Source organism: Thamnophis sirtalis, unplaced genomic scaffold, assembly GCF_051295495.1.
Source record: "Thamnophis sirtalis isolate CommonGarterSnake01/CBP01778 unplaced genomic scaffold, rThaSir2_p1.2 scaffold_5, whole genome shotgun sequence".
NCBI classification, from domain to species: domain Eukaryota; kingdom Metazoa; phylum Chordata; class Lepidosauria; order Squamata; family Natricidae; genus Thamnophis; species Thamnophis sirtalis.
This window is the reverse complement of record NW_028261385.1, coordinates 17,971,429-17,992,599: the sequence shown is the minus strand read 5'-3', so window position 1 is coordinate 17,992,599 and position 21,171 is coordinate 17,971,429. Positions and strand designations below refer to the sequence as shown.

General features: G+C 39.8%; 1 protein-coding gene across 8 annotated transcripts in view; it reads right to left on the bottom strand.

The window, feature by feature from the left end:
* The window catches only part of NEDD4L (NEDD4 like E3 ubiquitin protein ligase), a 352,866-nt gene that overhangs the window by 92,603 nt on the left and 239,092 nt on the right, over positions 1-21,171 (bottom strand). The gene's annotated exons all lie outside the window — the stretch shown is intronic.

Sequence of the window (21,171 nt, the reverse complement as noted above, 5' to 3'; positions counted from 1 at the left end):
TATGGACACTGCACACTCCAGGCTCTTCCCAATGATTATTAGGATTCTCATATTGGGAAAAGCAAGTTATTCTGCTGAAACGATGAATGTCTCATTTAAGAATTACATGGACCCTTTTAAATCCCTCTACATGTCATCTTCCCTGCTCGCTGCAATAGATATATCTAACTGATATGGCAAGCACCAATCAATTTATAAAGGAGGAGGAGGAGAAGAGATGAGGTATAGAGTGAAATTAATGTGTGTACAGTATATCTGAAACCCAGGACACTGCAGCAAAATCTGGGTCCCATTAACTTAATATTTCCTTTCTGTGAAGATCTCCCCAACAAGAATTTTCTAGAGGTGGCAAGAATTGACTTCTGCACAGAAATATGCTCTGCTATTTAGCTACTATTTGTGATTGACAGTAAACTCTGGATTGGTAATGCCTCCCAGTGGACAGTTTGAGGCAACGCCCAAAGAAAACAGACATTTTAGGAGTGACAAAATCAATTGCCTAGGTCCTTTGCTAATGTATTCCTAATGAACTGTATTGCTCGGATACGGGGAAGACTCTAGTCTATAAACACTACTGAAATTAAACCAACTGTCAGTCAGTCCAATGCTAATGCTGATTGGCTATGTACTGGAAGAGGCTTGAAATAACATTGTGGCCTTTCTCCACATGGATTTAAATATGGATAAAACTTCCCCTCAAATTTTTCTGGCAATCCTTGTGGTGGGTCGGCTTCTGGATCAACTTTAGGGGTTAGGTCTGGAGGTACAGTCTGCTTTTTCTAGGGTAAGTCTCAGCCAGTTTAAAATCTAAATCAGGGCTGTTAAAACATGCGGCCCATGTGCTGGATGCGTCATGCACTGGCCACACCCACACCCAGTTAGTGAAGAGGAAAAAAGTAACGGACACGTCACGTTACGCTGTAAGTTTGATACCCCTGATCTACATGAAGCTACTGAATGAGGTTCATTCATTAGCATGGGTTGCAGCTGATGATACAGTGCTATTCTGTCCTGGTATCTTGAGGCTGTAGGTCTTCAGTGGGGAAGAGCAGCTTCTGGCAAGACAATTAGTGTTTTCTCAGGAGGCAACTGGACTTTCTGTTTTTTTTTTCTTTTGAAGACCTTCCATTCCCCACTATCCTGTCAGAGCTGAAGAAGCTTCTTGGATTCTAAAAAAAAACCCCTAGAAAGTCCAGTTGCCTCCTGAAAAGCACCTTTGGGACAATCTGGATGACTGAGAAACTCTACAGACTTTTAACTAGAGTGCAAGTTAGACACACTCCTGGACTCATGGCTCATTGGCTCCTAAGGAGCAGGTGGCATCTGTCACCAGGAGAGCTACGAACACTTTTACATTGTCCATTAATTGTGCCCTTTGCTGGGCCCAAACAGCACAACACATGGTCACTCATGCCCTGATTCCATGGTCTGTACATTCTAGACTATTGTAATGCATGCACTCTATATGGGCCACCCTGGAAGAACATATGAAAATTGCAAATGGTTTAAATCGTAGTGATATGAGCAGTTATGAGTGCTTCCTGTTCACCCATCTTACACCTTTATTAGGCGAGTTGCACTGACTAGCTCCCAATGGACTTCCGGATGCAATTCATAACATGGATCTTGGATCCTTGAAGGACCACATCTCTCTGGCTCTTTCCATTTGCCTTATAAAATCTAGTGAAAGGAGCATGCTTTAGCCTGTCAATTAAAAACACCCCCTTTCTATTTGTGAATCAGCTGTCCAGAAGATTTGTTTGACAGTGGGATTAATCTGGGGAAAAACAACAACAACAAAGCATCTAGCACTGAACACTGGAGCTGCCAGGTAAAATGAAAGAACCTCTCCACTTTACTAAGAAAATTCTTCTCCCTGTGGATCAGCTGTCAGGTCTGGAGAAATACCAGGTTCTGCAAATAAGTTACCTGCAAGTCTAGCCATTCGCCCCCCGCCCCCCCCCAATGTATGCCGCAGTTACAACAATCTTATGATCAGTAAATGGCTTTTCATGCTGTTAACAGAAAGCAGGAGGCTTTTACCAATGATTTTGCTTGACTTGTCTTGCATCTCCAAAGTCATACCACCATCACCCAACAGCACGTCAGAAGGGGGCTATACTCCCAAGACAGGAATCACTAGTGAGCTTAAAAATCCCCCCTATTTCGAAATAGTTTTCTGCCTGCTCAAGAATGACTGGGAATCACTTTAACTAGGTCCGTAGATAGCATTTATTTTAAGATAAAGAAGAACAGAGAACCCATCTCTAACGTTGGAGAATATTTCAGCATGTGCAAACAGGAAGGAGATACAAAAATGCTGCAGCACAGAACTCTGCACAGCTATTATAAATAATCTGTCTATTCCCATCTGGAAACCTGAAAACTTGCAATCTCAGCATGTGCAAATTCAGAACCCAAGAGGCGTTTCACTTTGCAAACAGATGTCTATAATGCAATTAATATCAACAAAGGCAGATAGAGCATCATGTCACAAAAATGTTTATTCTCACACGCTTTAGAAAGCTGATGTTTTGCTTATTCATATGTTTACATTTTTGTTAAATGTGGAGAGTATATTTTTAAATACAGGTCTCCCCCCCATTATACAAAATTAAAGACTTTGAAGCAGAGAATTGTACATGTCTACTGGAATTCAGATTTGCCAAATACTATAGGACAGAGTTAATACAAAGCATTTGGAAACATGTAGTGTAGGCTAACACAGTGGCTAATTCCCACACTCCATTAAATCTTAATTTGTTTGGTTTGGATTTAATGTGATGTGTGACCTCGCTCATTAGGGCTTAGCATTCCATGCAATGTGGTTTGCTTAAGAAATCACAGAAATAATTCTGGCTTAGTGTTATTCATGGGGGGCAGCCAGAGCTTTATAATCTTAAAATGCATGTCAGCTTCACCTTATATATGCACTGAAAATAGCAACATATTCATTCGTTAGCCTATTTTTTAAACTAGAAAATCTGAAAAAGGCTGCTTGAACAATTTGGAATAGGATTTCCCACTTTAATTTTTTTTTTAAAAAAATGTCTTTCCATTTTTATTTTGTTCCTGAAGAAATAAGGATTCTGTGCATTTCTGTACGTCCATGTATACATCTCCTTATGGTGTACATTTCCTATTATGGAAGGACGTCTTAAAAAGCCTACACCCATTATGCACAGAGAAACCTCACCTTACACAAAGGAACTTCTCAAAGCTGTGAACCATCTCACTGGTGTTATCTGCATGATTAATGAAAACAGAATCAACCATGCTAATGGCCCAAGGCCACTCTGCTTTGTCTTTAATTTGCATCACTGATGTATCCCTTGATAAAAGTAGATTTTGAGACCATTTAAATTGCTATCTTCTTGTAATAAGAATTAGGTCGTAAACTACCCCTAACAGCTACAGTATTTCCTACTCAGCATGGTGTCCATAACTTCAAGATTCCCGACTGTGAACACATTCAAACCTGCCGCTGTGTATAATTTGAGAATGCAAACAGTGATTAATCTTTGTATACCCTGTTGAAATTAAAGCCAGACTTAGTATAAGACAGACTTATTTTAACCATTAGTTTTTGAACAGCTGGTTCAACATAATCCTAAAAGCTCATTCACTTGTCTACTTGCAATGGCGTAATGACTTCATGTAGCCATTGGTCTAGGACAGGGGTGTCACATGTTGGCCAGACCCACTCTTTTAGCGAAGGGGGGAAAGTCGGGATACATCACATGACAACATGAGTTTGACACTCCTGCTCTATGAGATAGCCTAAAAGTGTTACCTTCAAACTTCATGTTACATTCCATCTGTGGTATGTTTCTGATTTTTATGCTTCCTGTATAACAAAGAGCAATCTTAATGTGGACCGGAATTATGGAACACGAACTGGTTGGAATATACTTTCCTTCCTTAGCTGTGCTTTGATTCAAGAATTTATCACTTAACACTATCTCCTATCCCATATAAGTATATGCAGTAATAAATGCCTGATTGGATTCTATATATGAGTCTGACTGAATGTTAGCAAAAACTCCCTAACTATTAGAACAATTTGACACTGGAATCAATTACCAAATAGGTGAGAAATCCAGTTTGTTGGAATGGCTCCGGGAGAGGATGAGCATTCAATCTGTTGTGGATATTTTAAACTGGATTCTTGCACTGAGCTGGGGTTGACTCTGATAACCTCAATGGACCCTTTCAATTCTGATACTCGAAGAAGAGGGAGAAGGAAGGAAAGAATTATAATTCACCTTAATTAGCAAAATATTTTGAGCTACTTCTTCTGTCTTTCTACATTTATATTCCCATTTCTCCTTCACCTTTTCTTCTCCTATTTATCTTTTTATTCACCTCACTTCATATAAGCTGCATGGAGCAATGTCCCATTCCCTCCCCCCCCCACACCTTATATTGTTTTAAATGCTGCTTTTAAAGGTCATGAAAATTGATGTAATACAGAGAATGCAAATAGAAACCATGAACTATGTTGGTTCAGGTATCGCCCCAAGCTAATTACTGTTTCTACAAGGTTTTCTGAATTCTGCTTGGTACATTCATGGGGACTGTAGAGATTCTGGGTGACCTGGTTAAGATTTAGATGGGGAAATCCTTTGGGAAGTTAGGTACCATACACAGAAGAGCAGGAAGCCAGGGGGAAAAAAAAAGGGGGGGGGAGGGACAGAATGAAACAATGACAATCCATTTCTCTATCACACTAGCTGCACGGATGTATCTGTGTAAGTCATCAGGAATCATGCTCAACTTGAAAATGATTATACATTCTTTAGGTCTACATGTATCACAGTCTGCCTAAATTAAACTCTGCTTCTTTAACCTAAATAAAAACTAAAATTAGACCTTCTGTAGTTTGGCTAGGACATTGACATTCCACAGCGGTGTCCATATATAGCTCCCCAAAGAGTGCTTCCAGGGAGGATGTGGCTATCCACCATTGATGGACCATTGCTTTGAGAGCTTGATGTGATGTGCCAGAATAGGGCTGATTCTTTGAATAAGATTGCCTGAATGAGATGTGTCCAGTTGTTTCTAATGGCTTTCTTTCCCTTGCATGCCAGCAGTTGTTTATAGCATATATATTTTTTCTGTTGGAGAAGGTCCTGGGCAGCTCTCACTGTTGTACTGAATATATAGGCCTGGTAGGTTGTAGCGAGAGCTCTTTTGGAATCCTCACAAATTGGCAATTAGACCTTGGCTTCCGATGTACTCAATTATTATGTCAAACAAGACATAATCCCATTATTAGCTACCTAGGAAAAAGCGAACCGATTTAAATGTGGGGTACAGATCATGGACGGTCAATTGAGGTCCATGAGGTGGTCAATCAACTGTGACATTTCCACATGTGGCACAACAAAACCGCGCTCGTCAAAATAGCGGTGATAAAACCGCGGCGACAACAGCGCGGCGACAGAAGGGCGCTTTAAAACAGCGCGGCAGCAGAAAGCCGATTTAAATTAAGGTAAGGGTTAGGATTAGGTTTAGGGGTTTGCTTTAGGGTTAGGTTTAGGGTTAGGTTTAGGGTTAGGTTAGGATTAGGTTTAGGTTTAGGGTTAGGGTTAGGTTTAGGGTTAGGTTTAGGGTGCTGAGTGCTTCGGAAGGCGCGGATTTGCCCTCTGCGATTATGTCATCGCGGTAGGGTCGCTTTTTTCCTTAGCGCTTTGGATGGCGCGGATTTGCCCTCCGCACTTATGTCGGCGCGGATAAGGGCTTCGTGGTTTTGTGGTGGAACCGTTTCCACATTCTCAGGGCAGAGCCTGCTTGGAACCTCAACCCTGGTTTCTCCTGAACCTTGATAGTCTACTATAGAGCACCTTGTCAGTGATTTAGTTCCCACCTTCAAATAAATTCTTTGGCTGATTGGTTAGCAAGAATGAAATGAGCCGATTCACTATGACATAACAATGGGGGGGGGAGAGAACACCCCTCCCAAATTTGTCAGAATATATACACTCTCCCTTCCCTTACATTAGTGTGTGTGTGTCTGTGTGTGTGTAATATACAGATGTATATTATGTTCCTCTATGTGAAGTTTTACTTGACTTCTATCCCTTGTTGAGGACAGGAAAAATTCTCCATTTTTACCCGCTTTTTTGTGTAGTGTTTTCATCATATTGACCATAGGAAGCTATCCATTGGTATGAAGTTATTTCATCCTTATCAGCATCATCTCCTAATTATGCATGTTGGGTGATTCTCAATAAGGATAGGAAATATAGAGATGAACATCAGAAAGAGGAACCAATGTCTGTTGCATGAGATGAAATAGGGCAGGGCAGGGCAGGGCAGGATATGATGATTTGCTAATTACAAAAATTAAGGCTGTACTGTAATCCATTATAGCTATTTAACATTGAGTTCAAGATAGTAGATTAAAACTTTCACCTGAGCAACTGTTCACGAGATTGCACTACAGTGTGAAGATATTAACCAGCAAAACAACCTTGCTGCTTTTACAAGAAAAAATAGCTCATATTCTGCCCCCCAAAAAAATACAGCTTTTAAATACTCTGTCCTGTTCCTTCTAATATGAATAATATTCATATTACTTCTCCAAATATAGTGTAACTGCTTGTTAAGTCACACTAAAGGGATTCTTCCCATTAATCAGAAATATTTGTCACCTTTGTCTGTGCACTGCACAAATCACACATCGCAAATCAATGCACAAATCAAGTCGTCATAACGACTTGGGTAACTGACATTCTTGTAGCTATTTTTAAGGTGCTAAAATGCTGCCAATGCCTCTTTCCACCTCAAGTTAGCACCTAAGTTATTGAATGCAAGTACACATTCACAGGAGTGCCTGGATGTGTGTGTGTGTGTATCTAATGTGAAGACTAGACTGAGATCTCTTCAAGTCCAATGTAGAATATAACAACTCTTAAATGCCATGACTCTTTCAACAGTGACAAATGAAGAGAAAGCAACTATTTGTAGAATATACTGTATGGTACACAGGTAGCCTTCGACTTACAACCACAAACTGAGCCCAACATTTCTGTTGCTAAGCAAAACAGTTTTGTTCCATTGTATGACCTTTCTTGCTACAGTTGTTGAATGAATCAGTGCAGTTCTTAAGTTAGCAACACAGTAGTTACCATATTTTTCGGAGTATAAGACGCACCTTTTTCGCCTCAAAAAAGAGGGTGAAAATCTGGGTGCATCTTATACACTGAATATAGCATTTTTGAGCTCCCCAAACCCTGCCCCCTTTGCAAAAGTGGCCGTGCGTAGCTTTTAGGAGCTTCCGGAGTGCTCATGGGGGCTGGGGAGGGCAAAAATGAGCGAAAAATGGGCTGTTTTTTTGCTTGTTTTTGACCCCCCCAGCCCCCAGGAGTACTTTATAAACCTCCTAAAGGCTATGCATGCCCCCCCTTTTTTTTGACAAAATACGAGCCTGTTTTCATGAAAAATGGGCTGTTTTTTGGGAGGTCTGCAGAATGCAAACACTTTTTTAAAAAATTTGCCTCTTCAAAATCTTGGTGCATCTTATACTCTGGTGCATCTTATACTCCGAAAAATATGGTAATGAATCTGATTTCCCCACTGACTTTGCTTGTCAGAAGGTGTCAAAATGTGAACGCATGCAACTGTCAGAAATACATCCAAATTGCCGAGCATCCAAATTTTGATCATGTAAACCATGGGGATGTTACACAGCTGTAAATATGAAAAACGGTCGTAAGTCATTTTTTTCAACACTGTTGTAAATTTGAATAGTCGCTAAACGAATGGTTGTAAGTTGAAGACTCTCTGAACTGTGTATCTAACCATATCTTCTCAGAATCATTGCTGTAATTGTAACATGTTGCTTCTCTGTAGTTTCATCATATAAAGTCACGTACTAAGTCTAATCTCTATGGAGATTCTCAGTCATCCAGGTCACAGTTGTTCCAAAAGTGTTTTTTTCAAGAGGCAACTGGACTTTCTGGTTTTTCTTTGAAGACGTTTCGCTTCTCATCCAAGAGGCTTCTTCAGCTCTGACTGGATGGATTTATATTCCTTGCAGACAGCTAGCTGGTCATTTGTATTCTCTACCGTCCAGTCAGAGCTGAAGAAGCTTCTTGGGTGACAAGCGAAATGTCTTCAAAGAAAAACCAGAAAGTTTAGTTGCCACTTAAAAAGCACCTTTGGGACTACTAAGCCTAATGGAGTCACAGAAAACAGCAACACGTATTTAAAACTGGAATAAAATATATCCTGCTTTTGATCTCTGACAGCCTTTTCCCCATTGCTGAGTGAAGTGTTCTCCAGTCTTCCTTGAGTTGTATCAAGGTAGCAAATTGTGCCAACCTGAAATATTTATTTATTTAACTTATTTATAAAATCTATAGGCCTCCCTTCTTACCTCAAGGTCTTTTGCTGTTCTCAGTGCCAATCCTTCTCCTACTTCTATTGCCTTTGTTCTCCATCGCCATCAGTCAACTGACTAATGTCTGAGGTCATGGCCAGCAGACTTTAATAGATTTGCCTCACTTTGCGTTTGCCCTTGGATAGTGTTGGAATAAAGAAGAAAACACCACCTTAACACCTACGGAGACAGACTACGGATATCTTAAGCCTGTGTCATTTCAAGCGCTGTGAATAAAAGTAGCATCTTGTGGACTCAGCAGAAAACAGCTGTTCCAAGCATGTTTAGGACTTTCCAGGCCAGGGATCGGCAAACTTAAACACTCAAAGAGCCATTTGGACCCGTTTCCCACAGAAAAGAAAACACCGGGAGCCACAAAGGTCCTAACCGGAAGCCCCCTGTTCAATTCTGGAGCGGACCAGAAGTTCAGTTCCCCCACCATAGAATCCCCTCCTAGTGCGGCATACTTTTTCCTCTACCTGTCATAACCAAAAGCCCTATCAATTGTAGAGACAACTGACCCCCCCCCTTGCCATAGAGTCTTCTCCTGGCGCACTGTGCTTTTCTCTCTCCCCCACCCCCACCGGAAGCTCCTCTCAAAATTGTGGCGCCGACCAGTGACGGAGCCACAGCAGAGGGAGGAAACAGCCACATGCGGCTCCAGAGCCACAGTTTGCTGACCCCTGTTCTAGGCAACTGTGTACAACAGGGACATCAAACTCAATTACATTGAGGGCCACATCATGGTTGTGTTTGACCTCGGGGGACCGGGAGTGGGCATGGTGGGCGTGGTCCGTCCTTCCTTCCTTCCTTTCCTTTCCTTTCCTTCCTTCCTTCCTTCCTTCCTTCCTTCCTTCCTTCCTTCCTTCCTTCCTTCCTTCCTTCCTTCCTTCCTTCCTTCCTTCCCTCTTCATTCTCCTTTCTTCTTCCTTCCCCTCTTTCTTTCTTTTTCCTTGCTCTCTTCCCATCTTTTTATTTCCTCTTTTCCTTTCTCCTTTCCTGTTCCTTCTTGCATGCTCATTTCCAGGGTGGCCCCACGGGCCAGATCGAAGCACCCTGTGGGCCAGATCTGGCCCATAGACCTTGAGTTTGACACCCTTGGTCTACAACAAACCTTTGTGTTTGTTGTAAACCTTATGTTTACTTCCAACCAAAAGCAGAAAATTGTATTTTCACACCAAACAACTGCCAGAACTATGTGCAGTATTAGGTGATTGTTAACTGACTGAAGCATTGCCTCTCCTTTTAAATACGTTCATGTAACAGTTACCCTAATGTATAACTTATTAAGCAACTTATGGACTTTTGACATCAGTCAGGAAGGATCCAATCATTTTTCCCACACCATCTTTGGTGAAGGATTGCTTTCTGAAGGCAAATTGCAATTTTGGAGAAGATTCTGAAGGCTTCTCTGCTTCTGTCTTTACATAAAATAGTATAATCTGAAACTTGAATAGAAAGTACACAGAAACAACCCGCCCCTAATTATTTCCTACAATCATTCTTCCCATCCAAATTGTTGATATTTATTTATCTGTATCACACCTTTATTATTTTTACAAATAACTCTCGGTGGCAAACTTCCTACTCCTATTCTCCCTACACAACAACAACAACCCTGTGAGGTAGGTTAAGCTGAGAGAGTCACCCAGCTGGCTTTTGTGGTCAAGATGGGACTTGAACTCACTTTCTAGCTTGATACCTTAGCCGCTAGATGAGACTGGCTTTCTATTTTCCATCTTATCCTTCTATTTTCCTTTAATGGTTCATCCATCATCCATGATGGGGTTTGTGTTCTTGGTTTAATGAGCTGTGAGACTCCAAGCCAAAGAGAGAGAGACAGAACCTATTAAACCATAAGAAGTGCTTCACAGCCCAGTGCATGAAATAGATTTACAGTATAAAAAGTAATGCATAGTTTCTCTGCAGAACTGGAACTTACATTATGGAGAGAAAACAAAGGGAATTTCAGTGGAAGGAAAGTACTAAATGTACTGTATTCTGACCATTACGTGTAGAGAGAATTGGTACAAGATTTTCTACCATTGGTTCATTATTCCATGATTAAATTAATAATTCCTTTTTCTAAAAAAATGCTGGAAATGTAACAGACCGATTGGGTCTTTTCTTATATAGTTGAGGTTAATAATTTAAAACAGTGGCTCCCACTGGTTTTGGGCATCAGGGACTGGTTCTGTGGAGAGAGTTTTTCCGGGGGACCGGAGGGGGGCATGGTTTCATGGGCTGCCTGCATCCCGCGGATGGGGCTTTGTTTGTGTGGCCCTGTTTCTGGCATGCTGCAGCCAGTTCGCAGACTAGGGGTTGGGGACCTCTGCCATAAAACCCAACAATAATGGAAAATTATTAATAAAATAATATAACTGGTTCTGAAAGCTCTAGTTCCATTACATACATGGCCGGTTTAGAAATTTGATAAAACAAGATAAAATGAATTACAACCTGAGATGTTCTTATTAAATTTCATACCACACAAATCATATATGCCTTCAAAATTCAATGGATGTATTAGATCCTGCTTCTCTGGATTCTATCCTGTTTCCCTGAAAATAAGACCTCCCCAGATAATAAGCCCAATCGGGCTTTTGAGCACATGCACTAAAATAAGCCTTCCCTGAAAATATTGCAACACATTAGCGGCCATGAGGTGACCACACTCGCCGCCTATTGCACCTCAAAAATAATAAGACCTTCCCGAAAATAAGTCCAATTTCAGTGGACTTATTTCAGTGGTCAAAAGAAAATAAGACCCCTTATTTAGCCTTATGACAAAAATAATATCTAATTCCGTTGACCTCTATAATGTATTCATAATTACTCTATTAGTCTTTCAAAGGTTTCTTTGAACTTTTGAAGCTTTACGATGTCCTTCAAAATCAGAGCTTCTTATGGTCTTTGTATCATTGATTATGCATCAAGGCATTATGATGTTTGCAGTATTGTTATTGTTCTTACACATGTTTAACAAATTTAAGTCTTTCTATAATATGTTTTGATTGTTGGTGTTATGCTGCACCACCCAGTCTTCACCTTTGAAAGATGGGCACTCATATAAATTTGATAAGTAAGTAAATAATGCTATTTTTTAAAAACACTGTATTGTTAAAAAAAAATTAACTGGAGTGATTTTTTTCTCACGGGACTGTCTAACAACACTGCAAGATAACGTTTTGTGATAAACCTTCATCACAAACTTTATCACTCTTTAAGGTAAAGGTTCCCCTACACATGCATGCTAGTAGTTCCTGACTCTAGGGGGCAGTGCTCATCTTCGTTTCAAAGCCAAAGAGCCAGGGCTGTCCGAAGATGTCTCCATGGTCATGTGGCTGGCATGACTAAACACCGAAGGTGCATAGAGGGCTATTACCTTCCCATAAAAGTGGTCCTTATTTTTCTCCTTGCATTTTTATGTGCTTTTGAGCTGCTAGGTTGCAGAAGCTGGGACAAGTAATGGGAGCTTACTCTGTTACTTGACGCTAGGGATTTGAACTGCTGAACTACCAATTTTCTGATCAACAAGCTCAGTGTCTTAGCCACTGAGTCACTACGTCCCTTTATCACTCTTGATATGTAATTATTTTTCCTTCCATGTACATTGTTTGCCACGTGTTTACTGTGAATCACCTCTATTATCCTAAAGCCCCTTCAATTTGAAGAGCTGCCTTCATAGCTATTTTCTGTATTTTAACACTTGTCTGAAATCATCTGCAAATTTGAGCACTTCACTCTCAAGTCTAATTTTAGAACATATAGGAAAGTTAAAAAGCAATACTTTCAGATCCCAGGAGGTCTCCATTAATCACATTTCAAAATCTGACTGCCAATTTATTCACAATTTCCTTTCTATTCTTTAACCAGCATTAATCTGCTAAAAATTCTTAACCTCAACAGTTAGAATTCTACACTGGCTTTATCAAAACCCTTTGGAAAATCCAGATAAAATTTACAGATAAGTGCACCTGAATAGTTCTTTGTTTCTAAATGTTACTTTCTGGAAATGTTACTGAGAAGTATGTTGTTAGCAATATTTTATGTTCTGCATTTTAAATAATATTGTATAGAGTAATGATTATTATAAGGAATTAGTGACTGCCTGCTGTTTTAAAAAATGTTTGCTTCTAACATACTCTGTCTATATAATTGCAGGAAATAGATACTATAATAATGTTTAATGCTCAGCTGTTACAGAAAGAAAAATGGATTCAGCTGTATTATTTTATCAATTTATGTATTCATACAATTATTATACAGTAGATCATCTCCTAACAGGCTCAGGGCAGTTTATTAGTTATTTATTTATACATTTATTGACCACTCAACTACAGTAGACTCTATAATAATACACAGTGAAATTCTCAAAGCCTATTTAACTAAATAAAGTATCTACTGTTGCTACCCAACAAAAGTTGATATTATATTTGAAAAAAGATAAGCAGGGGTGGGCTTCAAATATTTCAGCAACGGGTTCTCTGCCCAGTTGCTGGACGGGCGTGGCCATGTTGTACGTGGCCTAGTTGGCCCCCTGCAACACGGTGGGGGACCGTTTTCACCTTCCTCGGGCTCTGGAGGTTTTCCTTGAGCCTCTGGCAAGGTGAAAACTACATCCGCTGGGCTCCTTCTAGGAGGCCTGTTTTTCCCCTTCCCTGAGCCTCCATGCGGGCCCTTCACTCGCATCCAAAACAGGCTGCGTGGAGACTCCTGGGAGGAAAGAGGTGGGAGGAGCCATCCAGGGGTGGGATTTGGAGGTTCCCTGAACCGGCCATAATGTTAACTATGGGTTCTCCCAAACCCGAGTAAATCCGTAGCAGCCCATCCCTGAAGCTAAGGATATACTCTTCCAGATACACAGACTGCACATAATCACCCAGGGGAATGAAAAGACTGAAAATATTAGGCCCAGCCACTGGGAATTCGGATGTGTATCTTTCTTTGAACTATGTGAGAATGGCAAGGCAAGGATCACACACTCTGCTAAAAAGGCCTATCAAGGGAAGACTGGCTGCAGCCATTAATGAAAACCTTGGCAATGCAACAACCAGCATGCGTTGCCCTTTGGAAGGGCTAATACTTGTGTAAATGTTAGTCTCATTGTTCTTCTGACATTTGTTTCTGTTCTGTGTCAGTATCACAGACCAAGAGAGATAAGAAGGGCATATGGCTTGGAGGCTGGAGGTGAGACTTCAGGATTGAGTGGGAAGTGTTGAAATTCCTAGAATGTGGCCCTGCTGATGTGAGGAAACAACACTTTAAGGTTACTGACCTGACCAGCACATTCATGCTCGGTGTCAGAGTACAGATTTCATTTAATGTTACATGACAGCTTACTAGCCGCCTGCCGCCACCAAAATGAGAGTCTATCATGCTTATAATAATGCTTGATGCAGGAAGGAAACAGGCAAAATGAAGAGCAAAATGTGAATATTGCTTTAATGGCTGAAAGACTGGCTGAAATTTAATCATATAAAAACAGAATACCACTCACGCAGCATCACAAAATCTCCAGAAGCATAAAGCCTACAAACTTGAAATTTGGCACGTATGTTCATCTTGGCTTCTAGCGGCTCGCTAAGAAAGGATTTTTCGAAATGACTATCAGATCATTAGTATTTCTTATATTATTGTTAACAAGCTCTGATGCTAAGGAATTAGACATTCTACTCCCCCCTCCCCACCTGAACTCTGTTCCAACTGCCACTTGGACATGGCCAGCGTATGACTCATCCAGCCTGAGGATTGGGAATTTGGAGAGGATCAATGGGGCTAGCCTGAGGGAGAAAAGGGGGATAGGAGAGGGGAGGCTTCTGTGGGGCAAGCCTGAGGGGAGAAAAGAAGAGGCGAGTCTGATCATAACTACTCATTAATTTTCAAGCTGTAAGTATCAATTATCAAACCCAATCACATAATTTTGTAGTGGAGCATGGATATTCAGCTAGAACTTTATAAAATAAGTTAGAATATACAAATAGCCCTCAACTTACGATCACCATTGAACCCAACATTACTGTTGCTAAGCGAGACATTTGTTAAATGAATTTTGCTCTCTTTTTCTGACCTTTGTTGCCTTTCACTTGTTAAGTGAATCACTGCAGTTGTTAAATTTGTAACGCAGTTGTTAAATGAATCTGGCTTCCCCATTGACTTTGTCAGAAGGTCGCAAAATGGGATGACATGACCCCAGGACACTGTAATTGTTATAAATATGAGTCAGGTGCCAAGCATCTGAATTTTGATCCTGTGACTATGGGGATGTTGCAATGATTGTTAAGTGTGAAAAAAGATCATTAGTCACTTTTTTTCAGTGCCATTGTTAACTTTGAATAGTCACTAAACAAACTTGTAATCCGAGGACTACCTGTATATGTTAAGAATAAAAGCATTTGGGGAAGTATGCATAGCATGGCTTCTAGAACACTTTCCAAGCATCTGTATTTTTGTGATGAATGTATTGTTATGGTCACTATGATCATGATTTATCACTTATAGCTTTTATTTACAGTACACTGAGAGCTTATGCACCGAAGACAAATTCCTTGTGTGTCCAATCACACTTGGCCAATAAAGAATTCTATTATTCTATTCTATTCTATTCTATTCTATTCTATTCTATTCTATTCTATTCTATTCTATTCTATTCTATCCTATCCTATCCTATCCTATCCTATCCTATCCTATTCCATTCCATTTATATAATGAAGTAATGTGTGGTGTTTGTGTGCTGTTATCCTCTTGTGTCTGTCTGGGTTTGTATGTCTGTCTGCTTGTTGTATGTGTTTGTCTGCACCGGGAAAGGCAGGGCAGGCTGTATCTATTCTACTATAAGTAATGTGACTGGGTGGGAAGACGGAAGGAAGTTTAGAAAGACGCTGTGAGCCGTATTTTGAACTCTTGCCCAACTGATTCTCCCACATGGATGCACTGGGGGTATTTTTTTTCTCTGCAGCCCCCAGGTGGACTTGAGCTATTTTTAAACAGTACTTTCTTCTCCACAAGCTTCTGTTGCCATACCAATATTCATCCTCGTCTGATTTTGGATAGTTAACTTGCTGACAAATTTCCAAACCCTTTACACAATTTCTTTCCAAGATACTATTGGGTTGGGAAAAAAGACACAGGAAAAGCAGAAATTTGTTTCAGACTATCTAGAGATACTCTTAGGACGAAGTTTCTGCTAAGAATGTAAGCTGCATTGGCTATCATTTGTCAGAACTCCCCTATTTAGATTTATGGAGATTCTCAATCATCCAGATCATGGTTGTCTCAAAGGTGTTTTTTTCAAAAGGCAATTGGAGTTGCTTGTTTCCCCACCCACCCCTTGAAAAGCTTTTGCTTGTTATCCAGGAAGCTTCTTCAGTTCTAATTGATTTCACACCAGTCAGTTAAAACTGAAAATGCTTCTTGGATGACAAGAGAAACATTTTCAAAGGAAAAAGAAAACCCCACGGAAATCTAGTTGCTTTTTGAAAAAAGCACTTTTGAGACCAGCCTAGTTAGATAGGACATTATTATTTTAAGTTTGTGCTTACTTCCAAAGATTATTTTTCTCTGCAGCTAAACTGTTTAGGATTAAGAACTGAACATCCAAGTAGTTTTTTCACCCAAACTGAAGAAAGCACAAGTTAAGAAACTATAAAGTATTTTGGAATACTCATAATTTAAGAATGAATTTATAATATAATATAATAAATATAATATAATATAATATAATAAAATATAAAAATATAAAAATAAATAATATAAAAATATAAAAATAAATAATATAAAAATATAAAAATATAATATGATATGATATGATATGATATGATATAATATAATATAATATAATATAATATAATATAATATAATATAAATATATCACAAACACTTCTGGAAATGGAAAAAAGATCTTGGACATGAAATACAATAATAAGTATGTTTAGACCTATCAGAAGTACAGATTTAGTTTTCAGGTACCATGAAAAAAGAATCTTAATTTGGTTTAACTTGGAATCTCTCTAGATACATTGGAATTCAATGTCCATAACTGATGGCTAAAGTTGGTTTGCTTGATTCTGATGTTGGAGACTCTACTATTCCAGAATTTTATGTGCCAGGAAATAATTAGGATATATTCATTCCCAGTTTCGATTTTTTTTTTTTTGGAGAAATGTGTGAATTACAGATAATACCGACAAATCATGGAAAAAAAAATCATTTCACATTATATTTATAAAAGAGGTAGAGGACAATTTGTGTCATTGAATTTGTCACATTCATTCCCTTGGTGTATGCTATCGCTCCAAGCTGCATAACCCTCATGAGATTCAAAAGTCATTAAGTATATTTTAATAAATACCATATTTGTCATTTGAGCTAAAACTATAGAACTGCCTTATAATAAGGTCAACGGCCAATGTGGTCACTAAGCACATCTTCTTACATTATTTTCCTTTCAAATTAGCTGCTTGTTCATTTCAGCTGACAACCAAATTGGTTTACTTCTCTCTGATCGGTGGGTAGAATTGGAGCACCTTCTATATTTTGCACATTCCTGTCCTTACAGAGCAGCTTCTCTGTTTAAGAAAGTGACAAAATACATTTTATATGCAAATAGAAGTTGCTTAGAAATGAATAGGTGTAGAGTTCTAATATATACTTCAACCAACTTCTTTTGTAGGGAAGTAGTCCTCAGCTTACAACAATTTCTTTAGGGACCATTCAGAGTCACAACAGAACTAAAAATAATGACTTATGACTAATTTTCACACTTACAACCACTGCAGCAACCCTGTGCTCATGTGATCAAAATTCGAGTGCTTGGAAACTAGCCTGTATTTATGATAGCAATAGCAGTTAGACTTATATACTGCTTCATAGGGCTTTCAGCCCTCTCTAAGCGGTTTACAGAGTCAGCATATTGCCCCCAACAACAATCCGGGTCCTCATTTTACCCACCTCGGAAGGATGGCAGGCTGAGTCAACCCTTGAGCCGGTGAGATTTGAACAGCTGAACTGCAGTCAGTTGAAGTAGCCTGCAGTGCTGCATTTAACCACTGCGCCACCTCAGCTCCTAATGATGGCTGCAGTGTTCCTGGTAGGGGTGGGCTTCAAAAATTTCAGCAACGGGTTCTCTGCCTGGGTGTTGGGTGGGCGTGGCCATGGTGGGCATGGCCTAGTCGACCTCCTACACCACGGCGAGGGGGTGGTTCCACCTTCCCCAGGCTCTGGAGGCTTTCCTCAAGCCTCTGGGAGGGCAAAAATTCCCTCTTCAGAGGTCTTCCGGGAGGCCCATTTTCCCCCTCCCCGAGCCTCTGTGAGGGCTCTGCACTTACCTCGCATCCAAAATGGGCCGCATGGAGACTCCTGGGAGAGGTGGGGTGAGTGGGGCCAGCCAGGGATGGGATTTGGAGGTTCTCTGAACTGGCCATAACATTCGCTATGGGTTTTCCCAAACCCGGGCGAGCCCGTAGCAGCCCACCCATGGTTCCTGGGTCACGTGATCCTCTGTTACAACCTTCTGACATTCAAAGTCAGTGGGGAAGCCAGATTCACTTAACAATTATGCTTGTAACTTTAAAAACTGCTGTGACTCACTTTATAACTGGGGCAAGAAAAGTTGTAAAATGGGGCAAAACTCACTTAACTGCCTTGTTTAGCAATGGATTACCTGTAGATGCAAATGCTAGTAAAATAATAAATATCTTTATAGACAGAATTTTTTAAAAATAAGGAATAGGAAAAGAAAGCGCTTATGAAACCGATAAAGGGAGCAGGGGGAATGGATGGACTTACATATTCATATCCAAGAGCCGAGGTGGCGCAGTGGTTAGGGTGCAGTACTGCAGGCCATTTCAGCTGACTGTTATCTGCAGTTCAGCGGTTCTAATCTCACTGGGTCAAGGTTGACTCAGCCTTCCATCCTTCCGAGGTGGGTGAAATGAGGACCCAGACTGTGGGGGTGATATGTTGACTCTGTAAACCGCTTAGAGAGGGCTGAAAGCCCTATGAAGCGGTATATAAGTCTAACTGCTATTGCTATTGCTATATGCCTACATTGAACCAATTACCGTATTTTCACCCATATAACCCGCCCACGCAAATAACCCGCCCACGCAAATAACCCGCGGGTTTTCCGGATCGTGTAAAATATTTTCCGTATACCCCGCCCACGCATATAACCCGCGACGAGTAAGAGAGAAGGGAAACAGCTGAGATGGGGGGGGAAGAAACGGAGAAACAAGCCTGCGCAAGCTGGGGAAGAGGAAAGGAACGGAGGAGAAGGAAACAGCTGAGATCGGGGTGGGGGAAGAAACGGAGAAAGAAGCCTGCGCAAGCTGGGGAAGAGGAAAGGAACGGAGGAGAAGGAAACAGCTGAGATCGGGGTGGGGGAAGAAACGGAGAAAGAAGCCTGTGCAAGCCTCCGATCGTGTAAAATATCTTCCGTATACCCCGCCCACGCATATAACCCGCAGGGGGGCGCTGTGCATGTAAAAACCGCATATAACCCACGGGTTATATGGGTGAAAATACGGTATATGTGATTCATCAATTATGGCCATTCCCAAGTTCAATATTTTATCTCAGATGAAAGCTAAGGACTAATCCAATTTCCCATTGCTTTCCGTTTACCGATCAAGAGTTATGTGTAATTATAATTTTGCTGAAGCAAACATTTTGTGTTTGTTTCATTGCTTTTCTGAGATTCATCCTCAAGAATGCATGAAAATCAAGCAAAGCGGAGAACTAAATTTTTTTTATTCTGAAAGCTAACTGGCATGCAATCGTCTTCTAGAATTCACGTCTCCTTATGAAAAATAGGGTCACTCAGCCAAAAAAAAAAAAAAAGCTAAAAAAATAGAAGCTTGCTTTGCTAACTTAAATTTATAGGAAAGGAGTTTGAGGAATTTTAGGACTTTATCATTTCTCTGCCAGCCTTATTATTTGTATGCATTACAACCAACTTTTCTCTCTTTTTTTTTTAAAAAGAAGAGAAGCATGTATATTTCTCAAATATTTGTCCATTTAGACTTAAAAAAATTAGTAGTGCAGTACAGTAATTATGTTAAATTTCAGATTTAAGTTTGTTTGGTTTAGCAACTGTATTGCAAAAAAAGTCTTTACCCATTATTATGCCATTTAAAAGGGAAGTGTTTTTAATTAGAATAACTCATTGCCATCTTGTCAACTTTTTGTCTCATCAAATGCTATAGTTACACTGCTACACTCATTTGCGCATTTCTCCAGTGGGGCACTGCATGAGTGCCGAATATCCAATTACTCCAAGATATTTTTAGCCTGAATATTTAAAATAAACATTTTATCCTCCGCTGTCCTTTTCATTGTAAACAGTGGATCTTGCAGCAAATGAATCTATTCTTTTCGTAATGCAGCGAATGGGCACACTGATTGAAAAGGGATGAATATGCCAGACGGAGAATGTTACAGAATGTTAAGCGAGTGTTTATTGAAAAAGCTGCCTCTTATTGTTTCTTTAGTTTTGTAATGCAAATAGAAAATTCTGGTGCAAACTGGGTTAAACACAGACCAAATTCACTTAACATGCTAAGCATGGCTTTGAAGAAACTATGGCTAAATCCCTCACTTTGTCAACAGCGTCCAAGATGATCCAGCAACCAAGTCATGTACTATTCTCTCTTATTTTTATTGAAGTCCCAGCAATCTTTAGCCAGGCTAGCATTTTTTTTTAAAAAAAAAAATCACCTATTGTGATCTGATCCTGGCTTGGAAAACAGCACACAGGTTGAGAGCCACTGAATATTTCCACTAGTCTCTTTGTTTTCCAAAGCAGCTTTTCCGAAAAATAAAATGGCAGTTGGTCTCTAGTTTTATTTGAAGTTAGAAAGTCAATTCCACAAAACCTTCTTAAAGATAACTATACCTAGTACTTGGATTGGAATGACAAGATATAGTATACACTGAACATGAAGTAGTTCAAATCTGAAGCATTTTGTACATCCCAGCTTACCACAGCAGTATACAGTAATTTACAGTTATATATACCGTGTTTCCCCAAAAATAAGACGGGGTCTCATTTTCTTTTGACCCTTGAAATAAGCACTGGGCCTTATTTTTGAGGAACTCTTATTATTTTTGAGGTGCAGAAGGCGGTGAGTGTGGTCACCTCATGGCTGCTGCTGTGTTGCAATATTTTCAGGGAGGGCTTATTTTTTGGGAGGGCTTATTTCAACACATGCACTCAAAAGCCCGATTGGGCTTATTATCTGGGGAGGTCTTATTTTCGGGAAAACAGAGTAGCTATATATTACTAAATAGTATATAGTGTATGTATGTATGTATGTATGTATGTATGTATGTATGTATGTGTGTATATATATATATATATATATATATATATATATATATATATATATATATATATATATATATATATATATATATGCATGTTATCTATCTATCATATACTATCATATATACTAATATATGTATGTATGTATGTATGTGTGTGTGTGTACAAACATGGTCAAAGTTCTGTTTCCCCTTAGGAAATATATATAATAGCAGTATAATTAGCTTTAGAACCTTTGACTTAGTCTTATGTTTTAGCAGCCATGTGAGACTTGGAACAAACCATGTGCACAAAATTGCACAGTCATCCCTCTGTAAATATTTTACCCATCCCTACAGTCACGGCAGAAAACTAAGTGGAGAAACCTTTTGAACACTTAAGAGCACATAAATGCAGGCATGAAAATATGTCTCCCACAAGAAATATGTGACCTCGGAGGCAACCGCAAATGACACACCAAAAG